Source organism: Podarcis tiliguerta (assembly GCF_965153285.1).
Source record: "Podarcis tiliguerta genome assembly, chromosome: 9".
In the NCBI taxonomy this organism is placed as follows: Eukaryota; Metazoa; Chordata; class Lepidosauria; order Squamata; family Lacertidae; genus Podarcis; species Podarcis tiliguerta.
Window position 1 is genome coordinate 36,858,881 of NC_139542.1, and position 27,449 is coordinate 36,886,329.

The 27,449-nt window shown below is 41.3% G+C and overlaps 1 long non-coding RNA gene across 1 annotated transcript in view; it reads right to left on the reverse strand.

Moving 5' to 3' along the window:
• The window catches only part of LOC310685446, a 34,353-nt gene extending 12,453 nt beyond the window's left edge, over positions 1–21,900 (reverse strand). Inside the window, exons 1-2 of the long non-coding RNA XR_014515269.1 lie at positions 21,775–21,900; positions 18,750–18,860 (exon numbers count right to left, since the gene is read on the reverse strand). This is a non-coding gene — a long non-coding RNA (uncharacterized lncRNA). The remainder of the gene's footprint in view (positions 1–18,749; positions 18,861–21,774) is intronic.
• Between the last annotated feature and the right edge of the window lie 5,549 nt (positions 21,901–27,449).

Consider the following 27,449-nt stretch of genomic DNA (forward strand, 5'->3'; position numbering starts at 1 on the left):
ATCTGCCCCATCCCAAATTAATAACATCATCATGGCTGACACAGATCAGTGATGTACAGTGGTACCTCAGGTTACAGACACTTCAGGTTACATACACTTCAGGTTACAGATTCCCCTAACCCAGAAATAGTGCTTCAGGTTAAGAACTTTGCTTCAAGATGAGAACAGAAATCGTGCTCCGGCGGCGCGGCAGCAGGAGGCCCCATTAGCTAAAGTGTTACCTCGGGTTAAGAACAGTTGCAGGTTAATTACGGACCTCCCGAACGAATTAAGTACTTAACCCGAGCTACCACTGTACAGAGGCAGAGCTGTCCCTCTTGGTGTACCATATTTTTCGCTCTATGAAATGCACCAGACCATAAGACCTCTTGCTGTTCTGGCTTCTGGGATAGCTGCGCAGCCTGCATTCACTCCATAAGACGCACACACATTTCCCCTTACATTTTAGGAGGGGGAAAGTGAGTCTTATAGAGCAAAAAATACAGTAGAAGGCTGGAAATCCTGTCGCTGCATTTTTGGTCAGTGTTTTTCCTCTTTCATTGCAGCATGTCATAATCCAGCGATTAGGACATGATGAAATTCAGCAGCCATCAGACAAAATGATTCCGTGGGTAGCAGATCCTTTGGGGAGAACTGATTTTGGCTGATAAATATAAAGAGCTCCAGCTCAGTCTCTGGGCAAAATGAGATTGATAAATGAAACGTCTGTAGTGCACAGTGCTCACTTCCTGTCAGAGAAACACCACACTCCCCATTGCTTGTATTGTGATATGTCTGACTATGTTTAGCAGCGTTTGCCAGCAGGCTGCCTATCAGAAGGACCAAATCTGCCATTTAACACATTGGGTGTTCTGTCAGCACAAAATGCTGAAGCCGTTAATTGGCCTAGCCCAGACTGCTAATGTTCGAATCAAACATAAATCTCAGTAACTTAAATGAATTCAGACTGTCATGTCTACTAGACTTGCAAAAAAACAGTGGTTATTTTTAAAAAAAATAAAAAGGAGTTCAAATGACTCTAAACTAAACCACCACAAGTACCACTCTTCTTAGAGTTTTTTTCATGATGTGTATTTACCATATATTGAGATTCATTTCTAAAACATATTAAACTGATAACAGATTTCGTTATGATATCATTATGAAGTCCACTGATGAACCAGATAAACCAAATTTTGCTCACATTTTGAAAATACTGCATTTTTACAAAAATTAGCAAAAGATGACCAGCTAATGATAATAGGATCCCACTTTTGTCTTATATAATTTGTTGATTTGGAAGTCCTATTCTTTTTTAACCAATCTTTCATTTGGCAGATGACACTTTCTCCAATAGCATTGTTATTTTAAACCCTTTTGGGATTTGCAGACAGTGTGTATATGAATATATGTCAAGGGTCCCTCACCACCACCACTCTGTTGTTTTTGGACGCAGAATCAGTTCAACAGGGTAAAACTAAGCAAAACAGAGCACCGCATAACTTAATGAGCCTTTAAGATATATTCACATATACATCCTACACCACATAATTTAGAATGCTGTACTAATTATCCATCCTGTTCAAGTCTTCTGAGGACAATCTACCCATTATCTAAGAGAAGGGAAACATTTCAATGAAAAGTTTCTACATCTAAGCTGACACAAATGATCTGGCCTGGCACTGATCATGATCACCAATAAATTATTTCAGTGGTTGGAAGGAACTCTTTAGTCGTTGGTGAAGCTATAACAAATAGACAGACAATGTGGCACCATTTGTATAAAGGGCAGAAGTTAGGACTGCATTCATAGCTACAGTGATAAAACTCCCACAATCCTTTATAGTATCTTTCCCCTCCTGCTACAAAAATGTGTGTGTAGCTAATGCTAATTGAATCTTGGTGAATGCAAGCTAATTGAGAAGAATGAGCTTTTAACTACATATCTGGACAGTACTTTTTTGAGTTATTATTTGCATTTACTATTTATTAAGTTTGCATACCACCCTTCACCCAAAGATCACAGGGCACTTCACAGAATAAAAATGCAAAATGACAACACAAAATGCACAATAAAACAAAAATAAACTCATAACCTCACTCCTACAAACACATTTAAAGGGCCATAGAATGTTTAATCAGTCCAAGGCCTGGTAACAGAGAAACATTTTGGCCTGGCACCTAAAGATATGTAATGAAGGTACAGTGGTGCCCCACAAGACGAATGCCTTGCAAGACGGAAAACCCGCTAGACGAAAGGGTTTTCCGTTTTGGAGGTGCTTCGCAAAACGAATTTGCTATGGGCTTGCTTCGCAAGACAAAAATGTCTTGCGAGTTCCTGCGGGGTTTTTTCCCTCCCCCCCTTTTTCCCAAGCCGCTAAGCCGCTTAACATCTGATCCGCTAAGCCGCTTATCAGCTGATCCGCTAAGCCGCTAATGGGCTTGCTTCGCAAGACGAAAAAAACCGCAAGACGAAGAGACTCGCGGAACGGATTCTTTTCATCTTGCGAGGCACCACTGTACTAGGCAAGCCTCCCTGGGCAAGGCATTCTACAAATGAGGAGCCACCACAGAAAAGGCCCAGCCTGGTGTTACCACCCTCCAGGCCTCTTGTGCAGAGGGCACACAAAGGACCTCAGATTATGAGAGCTGGATTCAGGTTGGTTCATATGGGGAGAGGCAGTCCTTGAGTTAAAGAGCAATGCATCTTTACTTGTGTAAAGTTCCTTCCCACTTAGAAGTCTTCTTTTGATCAGGAAGCCTGCGTTATCAAACTTCCTGATCCCAAGGAGGCTGAATGGATTTAGAAATCCCCTTCAGATCTTCCTTCTTAATGCAAAAGACTTTGCTTCAGACAGCCACTCTTCCACTCACAGAGAATGATGGGCCCTTCTTTAAGCTTGCTTGCATGAGCAGCACCAAGTCCACAATAAGCTGCTGTGTAGAAGTGTCCACAGACATGGCCACGGTGCATATAATATGCAGAATAATGATAGTGTATTGTGTTCTTAAGCCTCTAATAATATTTCATTAAACTTCCTTTTTCTGAGGTCGTGCCCAGAATGCTATAGTGTAGTGCCGAAGAAGGGCCATAGCTCAGTGGTACAGAATCTGCCTTGCATTCAAAAGGTTGCGGGTTCAATTCCCAGCATTTCCAGACTCCCACCTAAAACCCTGGACAGCTGCAGCCAATCAGGGTAGACAATACTGAGCTAGATGGATCAATGGTATGACTCAGTATAAGGGCACTTCCTATGCTCATCCTAAAATTTACCTTACATTTCTTAGATTAATAGGGAAAGAGAACACCACATTTCAGAGATTATCTAAGACTACAAATGACCAGAAAATTATACCAACAAATGGAACACTGAAGAGTACATCTCCAAAGCATGCAGGGTCAACTAAATACATTTTGCTGTCTGAGGCAGAGCAACAAGTTACGCCCTGTCCCTTTTCCAAGTCAAGGGTGCATAAAACCTAAGGCTAGCCAAGTTTTTTTGCACCAAAGGCAGAAAATTCCACAAGCGTCTGTCCCCATTTCCTGGCAGTAGCAATATAACAACAACAAATTAAACCATTAGCAATTTTTTGCCCTTCCCTGATGCCCCAAATCTGTTGTCTGAGGCCACTGTTTCACTCTGTCTCATGGTAGGGCTGGCCCTGAAAAAGCGCAGTCTTAGCTAGTTAGGCAAATCTGGGTGCATTTTTTCAGAAAGCGTCCGTTCACAATTTCTTTTGTTATTATTACTGTTTTATTTAAACTGCAGTGGATTCATTTCCACAGTGTGATGATTGCAGAAGACAAATAAAAGTGGAACTGTAAGCAGGTTAAGTTACTGGCTTCAGATTACTGAAATAGCAAGCAGGTTTACTGCAAAAGAGACATCACCGCCTCATTTAAAAGGAAAAGAAGAAGAAGAAAACCCAGATGGCTCCCTGTTCCATATTTAAAGTTTTGAAAGAGCTTGGCAGATGCTTCCTGAGGCTGTAGATTCCTTATTTGGAAATAAAATGGTTCACAGAAAGCAAAGGGGGGAAGGGGGAGGGAACATCTTCTGAGAAGACTCAGACCTTGATAAGTTTGAGTTGTCTAGTGTCCTAGCTAGAGGGGAACATGGTCATATGAGAGCTGATGCTGTAGTGAAGAAGTCAGAAATTATTGCATGTTTGGTCCTGGGTGTTTGCTTCTTATGAAGTTAAGAGGACTCGCCATTTTATAAGTGCCTGCAGCTCCCCAGTCCCATTTACTGGGACTGCATGGAGCAGGTGAAAATTGTAACGGGAGCAATTTTTCATAGTTTTCTCAGTAACAAACTATTCAACAATGACCCTGTATTTTGTTCTTTCAAGGTAGTTTTTAGTTCTACAAAAATGGGGACTTGCAAGTTAAGTCATGGCAGCCAGGGAAGGTACGATCTGTGTAGGAGTGCTGGTAAGGAAGAGCAGTAAGCCACCCAAACACGGCTCAGGCTGCTAGACATGCTTGTTCATTGAGATAATTCATGAAGATTCCATAGCTGGTGGATCATCCAGAAGACTTACTGCTGGCTTTGTGCAACTTTGGGGGTGTTTTTAAAATACAGGGCAAATACCAATTCTCAACAGCCTTATATCAGGCATAGCACATGCAACATTGCATCACAATTAACTTACTAATTTGCCTAGACCCACACAGATAATCGTGGCACGAAAGCTACATATTTAGAATTGTGTCCAGTTAGATTTGGAGGTGCCCAAGGACCCTTTCTTCACATCCAGTTAGATGTTATGATAGGCATCCTTATAGGATGGCTGTGACTCCTATTTTGGCAATAAAAGGGTTTTGTAATGTTTGCGCATTAATCAAGGTACCACCTGCTCATCCAAGTGCTTGCCCATTCAAACAAACACACTAGCCCTATTCAGATGACAGTTAGGTAAAACCAATGGGGGAAAGTGGCAAACGTGTCTTACAATTTGTATGCATGTAAGACACTTTACAGGGACACAGGTAGTGCTGTGGGTTAAACCACAGAGCAAAGTGCAAGTAGATAAATAGGTACAGTTCTGGCGGGAAGGTAAATGGCGTTTCCGTGTGCTGCTCTGGTTCGCCAGAAGTGGCTTAGTCATGCTGGCCACATGACCCAGAAGTTGTACGTCAGCTCCCTCGGCCAATAAAGCGAGATGAGCGCCACAACCCCAGAGTCAGTCATGACTGTACCTAATGGTCAGGGGTCCCTTTACCTTTAAGACTCTTTACAGACTGGGGACCAACACCTGAAGTCAGTGGTGTAATCTCATATCCTTCCCCATCCAGTGGCACATCCGGTTACAGACGCTTCAGGTTACAGACTCCGCTAACCCAGAAATAGTACTTTGGGTTAAGAACTTTGCTTCAGGGTGAGAACAGAAATCGTGTGGCGGCGGCGCAGCAACAGTGGGAGGCCCCATTAGCTAAAGTGGTACCTCAGGTTAAGAACAGTTTCAGGTTAAGAACGAATTAAGTTCTTAACCAGAGGTACCACTGTACCCATCTTGCTTTTATCTGAACTGCTGTCTAAAATAAGACTAATAAGCAGCCAGAAGGTTCATGAACTTTGCTCAGTGTTTTTCATTAGACACTTTTGTTATACAGTTGTGTGATTTAGTGGAAGTAAAGACCAGTGAAGAAGCCAACATCATTACTAAACTAGACTGGCAGTTGACTCATACCCCAACACTGGTTGACATGGCAGCTTCCTCCACTGTATCTGAGGGAAACAGGTTAATCTAGGGGGCACAGGGCAGGCCATACTGCAGATATAGTCGTGTTCTCCAACACCAGACTGCCATTCCTCAATACTCCAACATCTGCCACCCGAGGCAGCTGTCTCACTCTACCCAGTGGTAGGGCCAGCCGTGTTGAAATTTGAGGAAGGGCAAATCTAGAACCCCGGTAGTTGTTCACTGGATTATTCTAAATAAACGATCTTTTGCGATGAGGCTATACAATATTTCCTAGGATTGGGTCATTAAACCAAACAGGCGTTAATCCAAAATACTATGAAAGAATGCAATAAAAACAAACTAATTGCATCATGTGTTGCTCGTTGTTGTTTGTGATCTCAAATGGTGTCTAAAAAAGGACAGCCTCTCTCCCATTCTGCCCAGGGTTATTCTGGGTTATTATTATTAATCACCGCATAGGATAAAATAGCAACTATAAAAGCAAAATAAATCACAAAAGACAAGTGCAAGGAGTCCACACAAGAAGATATGAGGCTCTAGTCCTCTCAAACTGTGGAGTTGTAATTAAATCCCTAGATACACCGAAAAGAGTAAGAAATGTGGACTTTAATTGCAGAGGCTTTTAAAGCAGAGTTTTTACTTTTAGAAAGTCACAGCATGGTACAGCTGAAGATCTTAATAGAAAGAAAGATGAAAGGTAGAGGAGTTTCAGTTTTATAACTTCTGCTTTATAAGATGCTGTGCATTAACTGTCAGCCTCCACAATTGTCCCCTTTTTTTGTTCTGTTTTTCTTTTTGTATTAGGGTTTTTTTAAAAGAAAGATGGACATACCACAGTTATGCTAATCATGAGTGGAAAATATGCAGTGAAATGACAGGATAGGATTAATTTCATTTCTTTATTACATTTCAGGCCCTGCCCCATGTTATCGTCACCACAACCTGAGGCAGGTTAGGCTGAGAAATGGCACCTGACCTACAGTCACCCAGAGAGCATCATCATCATCATTATTAATTAAATTTATATACCGCTCTTCATCTGTAGATCTCTGGGTGGTTCACAGCATAAAAATACAAGATGAAAACACTACCTCAACTTGTAATCCATTGGCCCAACTGTGGCAACAAGAGATGGATGGGATGGAATCTGAAATCAGGGCTACCTGTGCTTTGTTGTTTGTAACAGATTCAGTTATAAAAAGGGAAAGTCTCCTCTTCGCAAATTAACACCACACAGAGCAGCTAACACAAGTTGTAAACTGTCCTACTTAAGTGGTCACAATGAAATATATCAGAAGTTTGTATGTTAGAAACATAAAGGGGGAGGGGAGCAATGACTAAATCATTGAAGGGGTTAAGTATTTCAGCACTTTGCAGGAAAACGAACACCAATAAGGAACCCAGATCAAAATGTGCTGCCTGTCTGCTAAAAGTATTTTGTAAAAAAAGTCTCCCAAAATATAAGAGAACCATAGAAACATGGATCTCCAGTTCCACTAGGCATGACATCAGTTTCTTCCCGAAAACAACAGAATCCTTTCCATATTCTCATTGAAACAATATGCCAGCATAAAGGGGCCTCTTCTCACCAAAGCCATCGCTTGGAGCAACATGCTAATTAAAAGCAAGCCTACCTTTCTTCTCCATCTGCCCAGCTTTGCTCTTGAAACAAACCACTTATATTTACTTGTTGTGTAAAGTGTTTTGTTTATACTGTTCACTGTGGTTGTGTGGTGCTTTTTATCCTCTTTCTTTTACTTTGAAAGCTTAGGTAATGTTTTGGGGAAATATGTATCAAAATGGTTAAGACGCGAGTCCAAATGCCAAAAAGAAAAATATTTAGCTGCATATGAAAATCAGAAAGTTATGTTTTTCATCTCTTCCAGAGACAGGAAAAAAGAAGTCTGGCTTCACTCACTGACAGTAAGTGGGTGCAAATCCCAAAAAAAGTTAGGCTCGCTTGAAATCCTACTAAGCAGAAATCTGGCATTGAGAAAGTCGTATGTGATTTCAAATATGAAATGGAAATGCACCTAACTTTCTATCCACAGGGGGCCCTGATCCAAAAGTTTCTTGGGTTCCATATTCCATATGGCCTCCAGAGTCCCACGTCAATAGAAATTGCTTCATTTATTTAGGCAACATCAACACCATACATTTAAAGTTCTCTTATATCATTTTAAGCAGTCATGGCTTGCCCCCAAAGAATCCTGCAGTTTTAAGGACGCTGAAGAATGACTAGGAGACCCCTCACAATTCCTAGCACCTTTGGCCGACAATAGTTCCTAGGATTCCTTGTGGCAAGCCATGACTGTTATGAGTGCTTAAATGCAGTGTCATAACCCCATTGTGTAAGATGAGCATTTCTCACCTGTGTGGTTCAGGAGGAAGTTGCTGCTCAACATGGTGTCCGGATCAGGAAGGAATTCAGCCCACTTCATCAAAGGCATGAAATGTTCTTCTGAATTAGAGGTTTGCAATGCAGGATAACCTTGAATGTTCTGATGAAGTGGGCTGTAGTTCACAAAAGGTTTATGACGTAATAAATTTGTTAGATTTTAAGGTCTACAAGACTGTTTGTCGTATTTCCTGCAGCAACTCCTTCTTGGTTACCACCTGGAAATGGTTGAATATGGTTTTTATCATTTTTGAAAATGTAAAACATAACAAAATAGGTTCATTCTTTTTTCACCTTATATAAAGTACCAGCAGCCTCATTACTTGGGTTACTGAGAAGCCTCCAAATCAGTGCAGTTTTGAAATGTGGCTAAAATCAGTGCAATCTGAAATTCCCAATTTCACATCTGGATCCAAAATAGCATTCAATTGCATCCATACATAAATGAAAACCTGCTCCAAGCATAGATGAGAACCTGCTCCTTCATCTCAGGAGCCATCATACAAAATGGGGAACAAACAACCAAGTTTCCAAAATATATAATAGATGGAGTTTTGGCTGGCTTTCTCTTTTTTATTTCCAGTTAAGAGAAATCTTATACAGCCAGGAGTGGAAATCCGAGTCACACCACGGAAACATTTTCTTTCTGCGCCCTAAATTACTTTGTCCTCCCTTCGTTTTCCAAACAGATAAGTTCTGACCACCAAAAAATTGGCAGCAGAGCAAATCACGAACGGGAAACAAACCACTTTCACAGAGAAACGAAGGAAAACTGAACTGTTGCCCTTTTGCAGTATATTTAATCTTTACTAGATATTACAAATATTTAGTCAGAGAATCCTGATGTTTAGCTGAACTGCCCATCCAAGAAAAATTAGGCGACACTAATAGCTATGTGGTTTAATCCCACTCTATGTACTTAGCACTTAAAAAGAATTTAAAGTATTCATCATTGCACAGGAGGGGAAGGCAAGCAGGTGGGTATCTAGCCATGTGTGTGTGTGTGTGTTCACAAAAAGGCATCTCCGAGCCATATAAAACTGCTTGTTTGATTGCAGTTACTCTGGAGATGAAAAAGAAAGAGTGCACTGCTAGGACTGAGGGCGAGAAGTGGGGGACACACACATGCAACTTGCTGCAATGCCAGTTCCCAGGAAAGTTGTGCTGAGCTATTGGGTTCTCAGGTGCTACCCCAAAACCAGACAGCATGAAGACTGATTGTTATGGACTTGTGTTGGCAAGCAGACACCGCTCATTTATAAATAAGAACACGGTGGTCCCTCTGGCAGAACAAAACTAAAGGGAATGACAGGATGTTACTAAGGGAAAGTGGCTGGAAATAGCTACATTTTGTGAGGTTCTTGGAGCTGCTGTTTATATTTTGTAAGGGGCCTTTTTTTTAAAGCCAAAAGACAGGAAGGATGTACATCATATACACAGCATGGTGAAAGCTCTAGAGTAAGAGGTTAAGAGACACCCAACATCTAGCTTAGGTGAGGGCCACATTTGCACCATACATTTAAAGCGCTAATTCACCACTCTACTCATGGCTCCCTGTATTCCCCTCACACCCTATTCACCTTCCCTGAGTGGTTTAACAACCAATCCCTCTTGGAATAGTAACTCTGTGAGGGGAATAGGGATCTCCTAACATTTCTCAGCATCCTTAGCCAACTCTGGTTCCCAGGATCCTTTGGGGGAAGTCATGACTAAAGTGGTATCATAGTCCTTTATATGTATAGTGCAGATGGGGACCACACCTAGTCTAGATGCTGGGTGAGTTGGGGGTGGCTCCTCACCTCTAATACAGCCATGGCCTGTGTCGGAATTCACAGTGCCCTGAAGGCTGACAACATTGTGCTGAAAGTGGAACAGAAAGATTCAAGTGACACCATTTTCAACTCCCCCCTCTGCAAATTGTGGTGACAAATGTGTCCATTGTTTACCATAGGACATGGGCTCACATCATCGGCTATTGCAACACCAACAAAAGCAATGGTGACTTTCATTTCTATCTTTTTTTATTAAAAAAAAACCCTTCACATTGTGATTTCTTGAATCCCCTTTCCCTTGATAAACTGGTGGCAGGAACTTGGCCAGCCCAGATTCTTCAGAGATGCTAACAGAACAGCCATTTCTCAGGAGTACCAACATACTGTGTCTACAACACTGACCTGAAACTGTATCTTGTAAAAGAATTCAATAGCTTCTAAATCAGACAGATGCATATCCTGTACCTATGTACCCTACAAACACTTTTCTTTAAAAAGTGTGTTTGTGCTGGATGTTGTGGGAGCTCCAAAGTCCACTTCTAAGCCACCAGGCCTATTGCCAATCCCAATGGATTCCTCATCCATAAACAGCACTATTGAGCTACTGGGATATTTTCTTCTTCATAAAAGTGTTCAAGTTCGTGAACAGATTGTGTCCTGCAATTCAGGCCTATGTAGCCTTGGGCTACATAGCTTGAGGTAATGGCTTTTTCTACCTGCCTTGCCCTACCGTCCAGCCCTAGGAGCCTTCCTAAGGGAGCTGTTTCCAGAGGAAGAACTGTGAGGAGAGGGAGACTCTGCCATCAGCGGGTGGTTGGTTCCATCTTTGCTGCCGCACCTCCAGCCAGGGGTACCTTCAGAAGGGAGTTGCTATCACGAGCATTATGTGGATGTGTATTTCAATAAGCTGAATAGAGTGAAGGTTACAAGTCATGGGGTGTGGAGAGAGTTTGTGTATGAACTTAACAGTGCTTAGTTTATTTTTGGGTTTCTGTTTTGTTAATGTTGTTAATATTGTTTTATAGATTGCAAATGCTGCATTGATTTGTTAATCACATGATATGACTTTTGTTTTAACTGTGATGTTTAGCTTATTGTTTAGTTGCTACTTTGTTAGCAGTGTTTAAAGACTGTAATTGTTTCACTGATTGTTAATTATTCAATATGTTTTATGCTGTATTTGTGATGTCCTATTATGTTCTATCATGTTATTGTTTGTAAGCTGCTTTGGGATTCATTTGAATGAAAAGCAGCATAGAAATATAAAAAAACCAAATCAATAGTGAGCCTCACGGCTGAGGAGGAGATATGAATCTGAATCCTGCAAGGGCAAATTACAGTGCCCTGGTCCCATAGTACTGGACACACAGCAACAGTAATTTTGTACACATAGAGTTAGGCAATTTTAAAAAGCTGGATCATTGTAAACTAATTAGAATTCCTACAATTATTTTTAAAGGTAGTGCTTTTAAAGGACTTTAAAAAAATTAAACTCAGCTACCAGGCATATAGTTATTTTTTGCTACTATTTCCTAAAGAGCCACGTTATTTTAAAAAGTTGTACATCAGTGCTATAGACAATTGTCCTTCATTGCTTTGAGAAAGGTCTGTGGTGCTTTTAATCATCTAATATGCTCCACTGCAGGAGAACACCCTGGAAATGGGGAAATGCATATATATATATATATATATATATATATATATATATATATATGCCTGTCCCCATTTCCAGGGTATATATATATATATGTTGCTGCATGTGCTATGTGCGTATGCATTGGGTGTCAACTGAGTTACATTTCTCCCCAAGGTGTCATGGGTACTTGTCTTACCAAATTTGATAGAACTGACAAGTGTTTTCATGTAAGAGTGGGAAAAGGGGAGGGCAATGTATAACTCCCCATCACCTTGTCAAGCTGAGTGAAGGCAAACTCCAGCGTATTCCTTCACAAGTGATGAGGTGTTCCGGAGTCATTAAAAGTCATAAAGTTAGACTGCAACTATGCGCCATGCATACAAGATGAAGTCAGCCAGGGCTGTCCTCCTTGTAACAGGTGAAGGCTCCTCTTCCGTACCCTTTCAACTCTCAGACTGAACCACGGGATCCGGCTGAGTTGGAGCACTTTCTTTGCAATGCACTTCGGAGATTTCACGAGAGCTGTAAGTGTAACTTTGGCCTGGCTTTCTGCCACCTGTCTCATTAGGCAGGTATCTAAGGGCTTTTTCACACACACACACACACACACACACACAGTCATTCCCCAAATATCTGACACTGCTAGCCTACTGTCATTTCTTCCTGCTGCTTCTTCCTTCATAATAACATTAAGTTTCTAACTAACAATGATAAATATCTATGGAGAAAAACTGGTTTCCTCTTGCTTGTGATGGCCTTCTCTTGGTTGTGATGGCCTTCTCTTCTCATTTCTCCAAGTTTTATTTTTGCAGTGATGAAAGGGGCTAACAAAGGCAAAGCATAACTTTCAGAGTGCTCAGGCATTAGTGGGCCATACTAATGTAGACTTATAAGAAGAATAATGCAATCCTGCTCATGTCTGTTCAGAAATAATAATAATAATAATAATAATAATAATAATAATAATAATAATAATAATTTATTATTGGTTTCCCCAGCCACTCTGTGTGGCTTCCAACAGCCACTCTGTGTGGCTTCCAACATCAAAATAAGTAAGTTGAGTGGGATTTACTCTCAGTTAAGCAGGTGTAGGGTTGCAGTCAAAATGCATCTAGAGTTTGACTTCATTGACTTCACACTGCATGCTTAAAGGCTACGCCTGTTTAACTAATAGCTTCCTATCCAGTATTGCTTGGGAATTCTAGGAAACAAACAAACAAAATCAGGGCAGTTTTGAAAGGTTTATTCCTCCATCTTGTTTTAAAACAGTGTCCGGTTGCATCCAAACACAGGAAAACCTGTTCGTTGATCTCAGGAACCATCATGAAAAGTCTAGTTACAGTATCTTAAAAGGTTTCCAAATGCCAAACAAACAGGTAAACAACTTTCCTAAAATATATATTAGATTTTTGTACAATGTATTTTTGGCACTTTCTTCACAAACTGATTTAGCAACAGCAATGATGATGGTGATATAGCCATGGATGGATTCAAGAATATGCAACCCACTGATGTACTAAGGGACATAAGAGGTGCATCCTGTTTCACTGCATGAGGTGAGATGGGAAGTGGAACCCTGCTCTTACATGCCATCTGCTGTGCCACCACCGCCCCTGGCACTGCTGCCACATCTCTTGCCATGCAATTTCCGCTGCTGGGGGAGAAGCAGCACAGGCATCAGTGCCAATTTATGATCTTGCTGAAATCTAGTGAAATCTCTTGTGCTCTCTGATATTTCTCTGGAAATTGGTGGCAGAAGTGGCAAGGCACTCACAGGGGCACCATCTCAGGGGCTTCCACCAACTGAGATGGCTGCTTCACTCTGCTTCATGAGTGGGCTGGCCCTGCTAAGGGCTGTTTCTCGTGACATTTGCAATTGCAAGAGACTAATGACTTCTAACTTGTGGCTACCAAGTCGCATGCGTTTAGAGCTAAGGTAGAGAGAAAGCAGTGCACTGCTTTAGAAATCACAAATTGTTTATCTGTCTGCCTCTTAATTTGCATTAGTAGGGTTTTTTTAAGCCCTCTTTGTTTAGTTTTACAAATTATTACCATAGGACACACCAGACCACAAGACACACCTAGTTTTTGGAGGAGAAAAACAAGAAAAAAAAATTCTGAATCTCAGAAGCCAGAACAGCAAGAGGGATGGCTGCGCAGTGAAAGCAGCGCTCCCTCTTGCTGTTCTGGCTTCTGGGATAGCTGTACAGCCTGCATTCGCTCCATAAGACGCACACACATTTCCCCTTACTTTTTAGGAGGGGAAAAGTGAGTCTTATAGAGCAAAAAATACGGTAATTTTGTGTCATGTTAAGGCTGAAAGCAGCAATTCACTGAGTAGATTTAATCAACTTGGTAGTCTTTTGTGCAGCAGTTTTAACATTTGAAATCAATAAACCACACCATTTGGCACAGTCCTCACGGCTTTTGGTGCCAGGGTGGAGATTTTCCCTGCATTTTGGAGCAACCATGCGGATTCCAGCTGTTCTCCATCACCTCAGTTATATGGAAGTTATTTGCAGCAGGTTCCCTGTGGTGGCAGAATTGTATGGAGCCTTTAGTCCTTGGAACAAGTAAGAAACCTGCTGGATCAAATAGAAGACAAATATAGCCCTACATCCTGTTCTCAGAGTGGCCAAGCAGATGCCCATGGGAAGGTTGCAAGCTGGACTTGAGCGCAAACTGCATTCTCCCACCTTCTGGTTCCCAGGGTCTGGTATTCAGAAGCATACTTCTTTTGGCAGTGGAGGTGTAACACAGCTACGTATATTATGGATAGTATCCACTGATAGCTTTCTCTTCCATGAATTTGTCTAATCCTCTTTTAAAGCCATCCAAGTTAGTGGTCATTATGCTATCCCAAGGGAGCAAATTATTCCGTAGTTTAACTACGTGCTATTTGAAGTACTTTCCTTTGTCTGTACTGAGTCATCCGACATTCAGCTTCATTGGACGACCCTGAGAATGAGAGCATAATGAAGGATGGTTATTTAATTGAATGTCTGTCTCTGGTAGCTTATCCTGCATCATCATCATCATGCCTGGGTGAGTTTCCAACCTCTTGATGATATCTTAGATCAAGGAAAAACATGCGACAAGCATTGACCAAAAAAAACCCCAAAACACTTTGGCTATGATGGATTGAAAATACTGTGTGAAAAATTGTGTGAAATGTGTGATAGACAACATTGGCACTCTTCTAGAAAAATAGCTTCATTCCCACTGTTGCCTTTTGAGGTATATGGCACATGTGCATGGTGTCATCATGCATAAACAGGAAATTAAAATAGTAACGCCAGCACAAGTTGTGAATAAGTCAGAACACATTTAAAAGAAAGTCCCATTTATTCCAGCATGTCTTCCTCCAGTAAGTGTGATTGGGATCATGGTTCAAATCCATGAATTATGATTCAAAATTAATAGCATGTATAGTCCCTCTGGCAGGGGGTTCAACATCACTGCAAGCTACTTTGTGTTTGCTCAAAGTCGGTCCTCGGTCCCCATATCTGGTGTGAGGAGGGAGGTGCATGTTGTGTTTCTTGGCAGTCCTCACTCCTGAGACAGAGCTGCTTTTATTTATAGGAGGTGCAAAGCCACTGCTTCCCTTGATGCTCTGTTGAAAAATCCAGGCAGCCGTTTATTTTAAGCCACATCCAAGATAACAAAGTGACATTATCAACAGTGCCACCACAGGGCAGCTGCATTTATTTATTTATTCAATGGGCGAAAGTGTTACAGAGATGCAGTGAACCCTCTTGAAAAGCTAGCAGTGCATAAGTGGCCCAATAATAGAATTACATGCAACTGTCTTCTTTGCTTCAGTGGTTGGTGTGAGTTTAGCAACTGTCAGCCGTGTTATCAAGCTGAAGCAGGAAACCGGATTGGTTTCTCCTAAACGTAAAGGAAAGTGTGGCTGTAAGAAGAAAACAACTCCTAGAGATGACGCTTTCTTGCTTTGACAAAGCAAAAAGGATCCCCGCAAGATGAGTGACACATTGAATATGGATTTGAAGGAGAAAGGAATCCAAATCAGTTCCTCTACAGTTTGCAGGCTCCTTATTGAGGTCAGATGAAAAGCCAGAAGACCTGTCAATAAACAGCTTTTAACCAAAAAAATGAAAGAAAAGTGGTATAAATGGGCAAAAAAGTACAAGGCATAGACGAAAGACCAGTGGAGAAAAGAATTTGTGGGCTACATGCAAAGGTTGCTTCTGTGCTGTAGACTATACAGCTATGGAGAAGCTCATTCAGGCACTGATTCAAGTGTGGTACAGGGAATCCAAAAATCAACAGTGAATGTTCGAAACTAGTAGACTCCATGCCAAACCATGTTCAAGTGCTGTTTAAAAATAGCGGAGGTCATATCCATTACTAATGTACGTATATGTGAGTTTTGTACATGTACATGTTAGTTTTGTACAATAAACTACTAAATTCATTGTTTGTTTCAATTAATTCGCACAAGGCTGTATATGCACCTCTTTCTGTCCTCCATCCAGACAAGCAGAGTTCAAGGACGCATTCCAGCCAGGCAAAAATATTTGAGGTGTGAGGCAGGACCAGTGAGAAGTGTGGCTTGGGAACACTGCTGACCAGATACAGAGGCCTAGAAGGCCACATTCAGCCCCTGAGTCTGAGGTTAGACATACTGTGGTACCAATTTGGAATTTTAGGTCACTTTAAGCAGCAGTGTTGTACTGCCCATTTCCAAATCTGTCTTCTACCATTCTGTGGGACATTGCAAGCGTTCCTAGTGTTACACCTAAGAAGAGATCGCATGCTGCTCCTATAGCACCCCTAAAAATATTAGTACCCCATGAGGCAACTTCAGTGATGTGTATTAGGCCGCCCACATTGGTATTAATACAAATATTTGCTTCTGGTGATTCACTTAACTTCATCCAATATTTACCCCTAAGGAATGTTTTCCAGCTTAGACTATGAGCCTTTGCTGTTGATTTAGGAACCAGATTCAATTAGGAGCCCTGCTTAAAAGCAGTCAAGCAGCAGCAGCAAAGCAATAAAGGGGGGAAAGGCTGTAAAGAACGCTTCTGAGAAAAGTGTAAAAAAATACTGTAGAATCACAAGAACAAAATGTACGACATGTAGGCAAGTTGGATGTGAAAGTTTAAAAGCCACCCAAAGTCCTTTCTCTTCATGACACTTAAATTGCAAAAGCCATCTGGTCTCGAATTACATTGACCACATAAGGACAGAAGAACCACATAAGGACAGTTTATTTATTTTTGCTGCAGACTAATTGTACAACTGAGGGCTCATCCACACTTCTATTTGTGCCATGATTCTAAGCACAGGTCCGTGATTACTAGGCATGGGCCTGAAAGTGGGGTGGGGTTTTTTTTTGTCCCACCACTTTCCCCGGGAAAAACTGCTGTTTAATCCTGATCCAATTCATCACAATGGGAAAGAAAATGGTATTTTAAACGGCTGTATCCATTTGTCTGTGGTGGCCCAGGATATAGATCCTACCAAGGAAAATTCATGGTTCTCATTAAAACATACCTCCAACATTTCTCCAATGAAAAATAGGGATGTCCTACCATACCTTCCAACAGTTCTCTGATGAAAATAGGGACGTCCAAAGTGGGACATTCCATTTGAGAACCAGCCTCTCTTTACCTATCAAACTTATTTTGGATAATGTACATATTCTCGTCGCTCCCATCCAGGAATACCAGCAAGATTTCCTGGGCCCAGAACACTGTATGTGAGCTGACATCCAGCAGCATCAAGACAGCCTCAGGTCTCCCATCCATGGCTTACAGTGTCTGTAACTGTTGTGATTTCACCCAGTTTGAACACTAAAGAACATATGAACTGCAATGATTAAGTGGACAGCTCATCTCTACTCTATTTCTTACTCGTTTAAATAGAAGACTGCTTTTCTCCACCACCATTTTCCCATTTTCCTTTGGTAAAAGGAGCCTGAAGAAGCATCAGTTTGCGAGTTGCACTCTTCAACAGTGGTGAATGGTGAATTATATCTGAAAACAAAGTTTATCATAATTGGGGTACTTGCAAAGTCTTTTGCTGCTGCTGAATACTATATGGGCCCAAGGGGTATTGCATGTAGTACAAGAGTAGCAACTCGTAGTCATTAGCAGTGTTGGAGGGGGCTGATAGCTATCCTGTCATTAAAAGAATTATTGTAATTTTAGCTGCAGCGTGACAGTCTTTTTTATTTTTTTAAAAAAACCTTGTCGTTGAATGATGAGCAAATCCCATCATGTTTCATTACTGTAAGGGCTGGTGTTCAAAACACTGGACCTTACTGTAGTCTGGTTCATCCTTATCACAGAAGATAGCCAATCCAGGCAACCTATCAAACCCTGCCATAGATTGTTGGATTGGTTCCTTTGTTCTTCAAGGTTTTCCTTTAATCCCTGCAATCTGAAGACTCCGTGGTTTTCTTTTCCTTATTTTTTTTTAACATGGCCTTTTGGAAATTTCACCTGTGTTCAGTAAGTAGCTTCCTAAAGACCTTGAGGCTATCTACCCTTTCCCTCTTTCAAGGATCTCTTCAGCCAACTAGCCCTCATGCAGGACCGACCCAAGACCTTTTGCTGCCTGAGGCAAACCAGAAAATGGCGTCTCCTGCCATGCCCTGCCATGTCTCACTCCTACAAAACAGCAACAACAGACATTTGCGTAGCTGGAAGCTGGGGAGGCCCTTTCGTAGCTCTTTTCAGAAGCCTGAGAGGTTTTGGAAGATGGAGATGCTGAGTGACATCCACAAAGGTGGCTACTTCAACGCTCCCCTCTGGTTTTCCACAGAATCTGAACAAGGGGAACAACATTGTACCCCTCTCCTCCCCAATAATAATAGATAAAGGGCTGGTGGGTGGCTGGACTTCACAGCTCAGATAAAAAATGTTCCAATCTATTACAAACTGAACAGTGCCTATGCCTGCAGGGAAGAAGGAGAAGCAGCCATGAGAGAGGTGGTTGATGGGTTTGCGTGCTTGTTCAGTGGGCTGCAGCTTCCTCTTTGGCGCATCGTGGGTGTTTTTTAAAACAATTTCATGTAATTGCTTAATAGATAATTTCACTTGAATGTTTTAACTTAAAACTTCTAGTGAATCTTATAGTCTTTTTTAAAACAAACCAAAAACAAAAAAAAACCCCTTAAAGTTAAATGAGTATCAGCAGGAACGAATCTAGCATTTCCATCAAGCAAGGAAGCCAGCCAGCCATATTCTTTTAAAAACACAGTGGCAAGAATAGATGTTGATACCTCTTTGAAGTGGGGATAGTCATTATTATTCTTCCCCATTGTTCATCAGCACTGACCAGATTTCAAGCTGCTTGGGATGTTAAATGGTTTCAATATATGGGTCTGTATCACCTGTAAAGTTGAACACAAGAAAAATGCTTGACAGATATTCATAATGATTGCAATTAAAAGGAAAGCAACCCAGTTTCTGGTTAATTTGGAAACCAGGAAAAAGATCTGCATATCATGATAAAAAGGTCATAGCAGGAAGGATTGCAGTGACTGGGTTGAAATGATTACTTTAATCTACAAGCAGTTGGTAGCAGATTTTAGAAAGAACAGAATGTCCCTTGAAAAGGTCTGTGTAGCAAATGGAGTTCTGTTCTGAGGTTCAAGGTACAGCAAACTAAAATGGCCTCTGTAAGAATAGTTTCCTTTGGAAGACAGAGAAAACATCAGAGATGTATTGTGTTTTTACATAATAATAATAATAATAACAATAATAAGGCTGAACATGAACTCAAGCTATCATCATGTTGATCCCAACCTAAACAAGTATCTATGCATACAAGAATCCAATACTGCTCCAACAAATCTCTTACTTACCATTGCAGCTACTGAGTCAGAAGAACCAAATATCTTCACTTCCCATCCTTTCAGCTGAAGGCAGGTGTGAGTTTAAGCCTCCTAATTGGTTGATTTTCAGCATTTGTATGTCATCCCATAACACAAAGTTTTCTGGGTGGCTTCCAACACATGGCTCCAGGCTGAAGAAATTCCCTTGAATCATCTGGGAGGAATCCTGGAGTTTCTGGGGATCCCAGAAACATCCCCCCATACTTTTGCTTCCTCTCAGGACAATAATGCCTGAATACAACTGATGGCCTGAATCCGGAGGACTCCTACTGTGTATCAATTTGAATTTCTTCAATCCTAGGTGCTCAAAAGTTCAACAAGATAATGCTATCTACCTAAGCTCTTTCCCCCCTCTTTAAATAATTTTGAAATGATCAGCAAGTGTTGTGATTACAGAGGACAACACAGGGAATGCTTGCTATGTAAAAGACACATTCAGAATTGCCAAGTTATCCTCAGCCTGCCAAAGTACATGGCTGTGCTAGCATGGAGATAGTCCAAGGGTAGACATCTAGGAGTAAAAGTTTAATGGCCTACATGGCAGAGGCAGGTTGCAATGAAGGGAACTTTCCCTCCCTGAGCATTGTTCTCCAAATCCTGATTCTGAGATTTGCAGCTGGTATTTACATAAAACCAGACATATTAATTGCAATCACACCATTGTTTTGTTTGAGCATGGCAGCACTTTATCCACAAGTCTTTTTACAACTAGTTAAAAGAAAAACAGACATTTCATCCATTCTCCTTATTCTATATTAGCTTTCTTCCCTTCTCCTCCAATGTCCTACTTCTCAGTCATCTGTGTCTCCTCTGTTGTTGTTGGGAGGAAGGAGAGCACAAGGTGGCCAATTTTCCAGTTCAGGAAGGATCATAATTGGTGTCTTGTGCAACTTGTTAGACAACCAGTGCTTTGACATAACAGCTGCTTCTATGGAAGGCAATTCTCTGCTTGTGTGAGTGAGATGTTTGCAGTTGTTTTCCAGGAAACCAACCAGCAGTTTTCACAGCCTGTTTTAAAGTGTACTATATTCACATTTCTTAATACTTTTTCTTTTCTACAAAGCTCTTGTATAATCTTATTTTCACAGCAAGTTTCCAGCTTAAACCAGTTCCTAAGTAACAGAACAACTGACCCAGACCCTCCACTATACAACCCCATGGGCTGGAAACCGCCATCACAAATAAACAACAGCAACAACAACAACAACAACAACTTCATTTACATACCACTTAAATCCCAAAATAGGCTTTTTGACTTCCAGGAAATGAAATCATGTTACTGATGCACTGTTGTTAAATTCAAAAGCCTTTCAAGTTGCTTCCATTCTGTTTGCTTGTACAATAATACTTTGCATCATCTTACGCTGTATTTTAATTGTATGTATATGGTGAGCTACCCAGAGAACTTATATTATGGGGCAGCTATATAGATTCAGAAAATAAAGCAAGAATTGAAATGAACAAGAATCTCAGGACCTTCTGCAAAAAGTGACATGCGTTAAGAAAGAATCAGAGGCAACTTAATATTAAGAAAGGTGAGTTGATACAGAAATTTCTAAAGCTGTTTAGGATTTTGTGTAGGGTAAAAGAAGACCTGGATAATTAGATATTAGTAGTGACCTACTGTTATTTTCAGTTCACCTATATTGTGGCTATTTGAAACAACCTACATGTGATGTTAAATGTTTTGTGTTATGCTAAATGCTGAAAGCTATACTTGCCCTTGCATACCTGTTTTACTTTTTAAATTTAGCTCTAAAATTGCACCACCAAAAGGTGCCAATGGCAGCTTCCCTCTCATGCCTAACAGCCACATCCAGTAGAGAAATGTGGCTAGTGATTGACTTATATTGCAATACAATCAAATTGCAGTCTATTCATCCTACTGTAGAATAAAATGGCCTTTGTGAAGGATCTTCTGGTTTAATTTTCAAAACAGTGGGGCATATTAGACGTACTCTTTCTTGGAATATTATACAACAAATATTGTACAGCAGAGCTGCTGTTGGAATATTTTTCAATACTGAAAGTTAATGATGGATTTCCTCCCCCTATTATTGGTACAGTATAATTAGTAACTGGAGTCAGAGAAAAGAAAAGGGATTTAATGTCAAGAATGCTGGTGCCAACTGATTTATAATAGTCCAGAGCCTGGCATGTTGCATTAGTTTCTACTTTTAATGATGCCCAGCAAAGTTTGTAGAACTATTGAGTAGATTCTTATAAGCACCCGAAACAGGCTCCCCCCCCAACCCTTCTCCACCCTCAAAGAACAATTGAAATTGTTGCAACATGAGAAAAGCCATAACGGATTTAAATGATGTCTCGAGGCAATTGTACCATACAACTTTAAAAGAGGAATTGGCTAATTTGCCTATTAGTTCCAATGAAGAATGTCCTTTATGAGTACCTGTCTCTGTACGTCTTGTTCTTTCTCAAGCCCTTGCTGGCAAATTTGATCGGGTGTCTATGCCCACAGACTTTAAATTAAAGGACTTCTGGATCTGCCTCTGCAGCTGTCGCAGCGGTTCCTTTCATTGCCAATGGAAACTGCTGAATTCCTCGAAGGAGCACAGAGAGCAGCCCCAGAGTGACCACACACATTTCTTGACCAAAAATGGTCACTGCAGGAATGTTCTTCATTCATTGATTGTTTTCACTCTCTCTGTGTTGCAACAGGCATTCTGATAGGAACGCCATATACAGGGTAAGTGGGATACAACATAATAAAATGCTGAGGTCCGATATACATATAGAGGTTCCCGCCATGTCAATGGCACAGACATTCAGATCACTGTCAGCCTTGCAGATCTGCAATAGAAGTGGGGTACCTCTCTTAGCTTTAGGACAACATTTTCTTCTGGCCAACCTTCCAGGGTTTAGATGCCAGTGGTGGGTGGGGCCAGGAACAAAAGCGGGTGGAGCAATGACTGTCAAGTAGGCTAGTTTCAACACACACACACACATGCCTCTGCATGCTCCATCCAGGGAAGTAAGATGCAACCTTGCCAGGTGAAATATACTCAGAGTCGAATGTGGAGTTCATGCTCTTTATTCAGCTCATAGTAGTGAGGAATGAAAGTTTTCCCCAAATATCTGCTTTATATACATTATTTACACAATGGGCGGCATGTGATTGGCTAATTCTGGAATTCTCCTGTAGGCCAATCAGGTTGCGGATTCACTTCCACCTGGAGCTGGATTGGGTGGCTCCTGCGGACCAATCATACTGCTGCATTGTTCTAGGACCAATCAGACTGCTGCATTCTGAATCCTATTGTTCTAGGACAAATCAGACTGCTGCATTTTGGATCCTATTCAACTCAGTACATAACACCAGGCAAAAGTACCCAAGGTTATTGTGATGCAGGGCCAATATGGGGTTTGGCTGGGAAGGAGGTGTGACCAGGGCAAGGCCCCAAGGGCCAAATTGAGAGGTTTAGAAGGTCACCTTTGGCCCCTAATCCTGAGGTTCCCCACACTTGGTCTATGAATCAATGCATGTTGAAGCACATCACATGTCTGGAATGTGGAGGGCAACACCATGATCACATTCAGTTGTTCATATTGGCTTGAAAAGCCAAGATATGAGCAGGTCTTTTGACCATACATGCAACTTTTCTTCTCTTCTCCATTCACATGAGCAAACCAAACCAAGAAATATCCCATTCAGTCCAGTTTCCTGTTTTGTCCAAACCAGAAAACTATTCTTAATGACTCCAGAACAAGCCAGAATATGAAGCCATGGTTTTGGACACATTTCATGGCTGGGGAACTGCATTGCAAAATTCAGAGACGTGCAAATTTCAAAGGATGGCTGTGTTTCGGTCTGCGTATTATTTCAGAAAGTGCAAATTAAGTAGGTTTGCTTTTTAATATGAGCTGAATTGGATTTCCTATGAGGCAGTATAAGACTAATCTGTCACTTAATTTTTATTTATCTTTTAAAACACTCCACACAAACCCTTTGACAAGACATAGTCCGTGATATTTATTGTTCTTTTTCTGCAGCACCATCCTTCCCTGACTGTTTGGAATAATATGAAAAGTTGAGTGATTCCTGCCCTAACACTTACAGGCACCAGCAACTTAATTATTTAACAATTCCTGGATTGCTAATATTTCCAGCATGCGGACAGACATGGCTGCAAGTTCCAACCTGGGGAGTCGTATTACTGAGAACAGATTATTAAATAATGAAATACAAGCTCTGAAGAGCCTCCGAGATGTTTACCTTTAGGAATAAGACCAGCATTAAGAGATTTCTAATGAAATATTGAATGAATTAAGGGACTTCCTGTTTCTGTACACCGAGGTTACATTTAAATCCCCTTGCTGCATTGCAGCCGTAGGCAACACAACTTTCCTTGACGTTCTGTTGCCTTGAAAATATAAAGTAAGCTGGGCTCACTTTTTTCTTTTTTACATGAAAGAAAAGCAGGTCTCTTCTTTCCCCTCCTAACTCTTTCTCTGGGCTCCCTTGTTGAGTTCGGCTGTGATGATTGAACTGAGAGCCCTGGGAAGGGATTTGCTTGACTTCTCTTGCTTTGTGTTCAGGCACTTGTTTCCCTCGATTGACGCTGAAGTGAACTTTTGTTTGTGTAGCCCACACCGGATGCAGCCCAAAGCAGAATCGGGTCAGGGAGAGCTTCGGGAATGCCAAAGGTCCTGACCACAAGGAAGCACAAAGAAAGCCTTGAAGCCTGGGAAGGATGATTGAGCAATCCAGACAGCATTGAGAAAAATCAGAGGCGGGTGGGAGAATATGCCATGGGACAGTATGGATGTGTACACACACACACACACACACGTGGGTTGGAATATGGGAAGAATTGTGAAATTTATTATCTCCCCCAACACAACTGAAAACTTTCAAAAATATGAAAGCTTGCAGAGGTAAGGTCAACATGATAAAATGCGTGTTAAGCGGAAAATGACTATTCTGCTCATGTGTCTAAAAGAGTTCATCTGTAGTACTGCAGACTGGGTAATTTTTAATAACTACAGATAATACCCCACTGTGTGGTAGATGTTTACACAATTATTTGAATTGGTTTTGAGTGGAGCACTATGATTTCACAAACTTCTGGCACATTCATAAGGAACTGTGTTCTGTAGTGGTTAGAGCAGGGTTTCCCAAACTGTGGCTTGCAGACCAGTGCTTCATTCAGTTCAAAATTGTATAGCATCTAACACAGCACACTGCAGTTGCTACAACAGTAAACAATATTAATTCATCAGTATCTTTAGTAATTTTCAAATGGTCCATAAGGGGAAAGGTGGCTACTGAGTTGGGAGTACTAGACAAGGACCTGGAAGATCTGGGATCAAATCCCCTTTCAGAAGGCTCTCTTCTTCTTTCACAAGGCTCTCTGGATTACCTTGGGCCAATCACTATCTCACATGGGTTATTATGAGCATCAAATTATGAAGATGATGGAAGACACTGCCTTGAGTTCCTTGGAGAAACGGCAAAATATAAGTGGGAAATGAATAAAACCAATAGCAGTTTATGCTTATAGCAACTCATTCATGCTATCCACCACACTATTTTCCAAGATGAGAAATAATGGGCAAATTCATTAATCAGAACAGAATGTCTTCATACATCCAAGATGTGCCCTCTTCATTCACTACTTTATAGCCACATCATTATAACATAAATCATTCTTATGGTTAAGAACAGCCCTGCTAGATCAGACCGAAGGCTTATCCAATTCCGTGTCACATTTCCCACAGTGGTTAATCAGATGCCTCTGGGAAGCCTGCAAGCAGGACATCAGGGCAATAACCCTCTTTTACTGTTGTTGCCTGGTTACTGCTTGGTATTCAGAGGCATGTTGACTCTTATTCTGTAGGTAATATGCAGTCATCACAATTACAGCGGTACCTCGGGTTAAGTACTTAATTCGTTCCAGAGGTCCTTTCTTAACCTGAAACTGTTCTTAACCTGAAGCACCACTTTAGCTAATGGGGCCTCCTGCTGCTGCCGCGCTACCAGAGCACAATTTCTGTTCTCATCCTAAAGCAAAGTTCTTAACCTGAAGCACTGTTTCTGGGTTAGCAGAGTCTGTAACCTGAAGCGTATGTAACCTGAAGCATATGTAACCTGAGGTACCACTGTAGTTATCTTTCTTTCCCCCTTGTTTGGGTTTCTTTAAGGGGAGTCACAAAATGTGATAACCCGCTTAATCATATTATTTATCTATAACTCAGATACAGATTTTATTATACAATATATATGTGAGGCAATTTGTATTTTGTCCTCATAATATATGTTTATTATTATGTTGCATTTTATTAATTAAAAAAATGCATGCCCGATTGTTCTTTCACAGTTTCTAAGATGCCCTTTTCAGATAATTTGTGTGCGGATCAAACTCTCCAAAGGCCCAATATGCAAGGCAACTTTTAAAGCAGTAAGACAGACATTGATTTATTAGGGATACTTTTAGTCTACCTACCAAGGGATTGCAGGGTAGTGTACATAATTATAATATATGTTGTTGTTGTTTAGTCGTGTCCGACTCTTCGTGACCCCATGGACCAGAGCACGCCAGGCACTCCTGACTTCCACTGCCTCCTGCAGTTTGGTCAAACTCATGCTGGTAGCTTCGAGAACACTATCCAACCATCTAATCCTCTGTCGTCCCCTTCTCCTTGTGCCCTCCACCTTTCCCAACATCAGGGTCTTTCCCCTGATATATACAGTATTATAAAACCCCATTAAAACTATGAGAGGAATTCAAGGTTGTACTAAGGCAAAACATTCCATCTCTGGCACTTGGGGCCCAGCGATTGGGAGTGCCTTTTACCAGCTTTGGTTGATTGTGCAATTTTTTTTGTAGTTTTCTTTTTATCGTGAAACTGTTATGAGATATTTTATGGTAAGCAATTCATAAATGGACATTGAATGGATAGAAAGATAGATACGTTCTGTAAAATGAACACCGTTGCAGATAAGCCTGTCTCTCTCTCTCCTCTGGTCACCATTTAACTATTCTCCTCTTGAAAGTGGTGCCCACAAAAGAAGAGCCTCCTTGGAAGATCTCAGAGCACAGGCAGACTGTGACATTGAGAGAAGCTCTCCTTCAGGCATTTGGGTCACAAGCCGTTTCAGGCTTTAAAAGTTCGACACATTTTCAACAGTGTCCCCTTTAGAGTTCAGGAAATCCATTTTTTAATACAGTTCCATGCTTCTTAACATCACTTTCCCCCTACGAGTATAAAAATAATGTCACATTTCCTCCCTAATGATTGGTGGCTTAGGATTTATTAATATTTTATTCATTAAATAGGCGGCTGCTTTGTGAATTAGGTTTGAGTAATAGCTTCCATTTCATCCACACAAATGTTTTTTGATGTGAGCTTCCCTGCCCCTTTTCAAGTTCTTAAGGGTGACTAATGAATCATGCTTGGAAAACAGGAGTTGGAGCAGAATGATAATTTTCTGTAGCCAGCCTCCCTCTAATTTCATTCTGTGCAGTCCATTCATCCCCATCCCTACATACAAACCTGGGTTACAGCTCTTGGTTAATCTGGGGAGAGCTAAACAATGAACCCAGGTCCAGGCAGCCCCTCAAGCCAAGTCATGGGTCAACTCAGCGGAAGCATCCTCTTCCCAGGGCCCTGTGGGGCAGTGTGAGGAAGCATCTCTCTTTGGAGCAGTGGTGGCAGCTTAGAGACCAGGGGCGGCACAACTCTGCAGGCAAGGGGTGACATAACTGGGTTCATGAGCCCCACAAGGGTACCGCAGAAAGAATGTAGTTGTTCAAGGGAGCTGTGGACTCAAAAAGGTTGGAAACCTCTGTATTAGGTGATTCACAGTGTTACCACAAACCCCTGAACCCCTATCCTGATAGTCCTTTTCCTTCTCTTCTTCCAAACGTACCTGGTGTTAGGGCCAGGGTAGCAACTGTGGCAGCAAGCTCTCTCATTACAGGCCTCTGTCTCTTTGTTGCTCTGTACAGTGCTTAGAATGCCACAACAGAAATGCTCCAAGGACAAGGAACCATGGGAAATGTAGTTTTTCAGGCTCATAAGACTCGGGCTGGATCTAGACACACCAAAGAAGTGTTTCAGTTA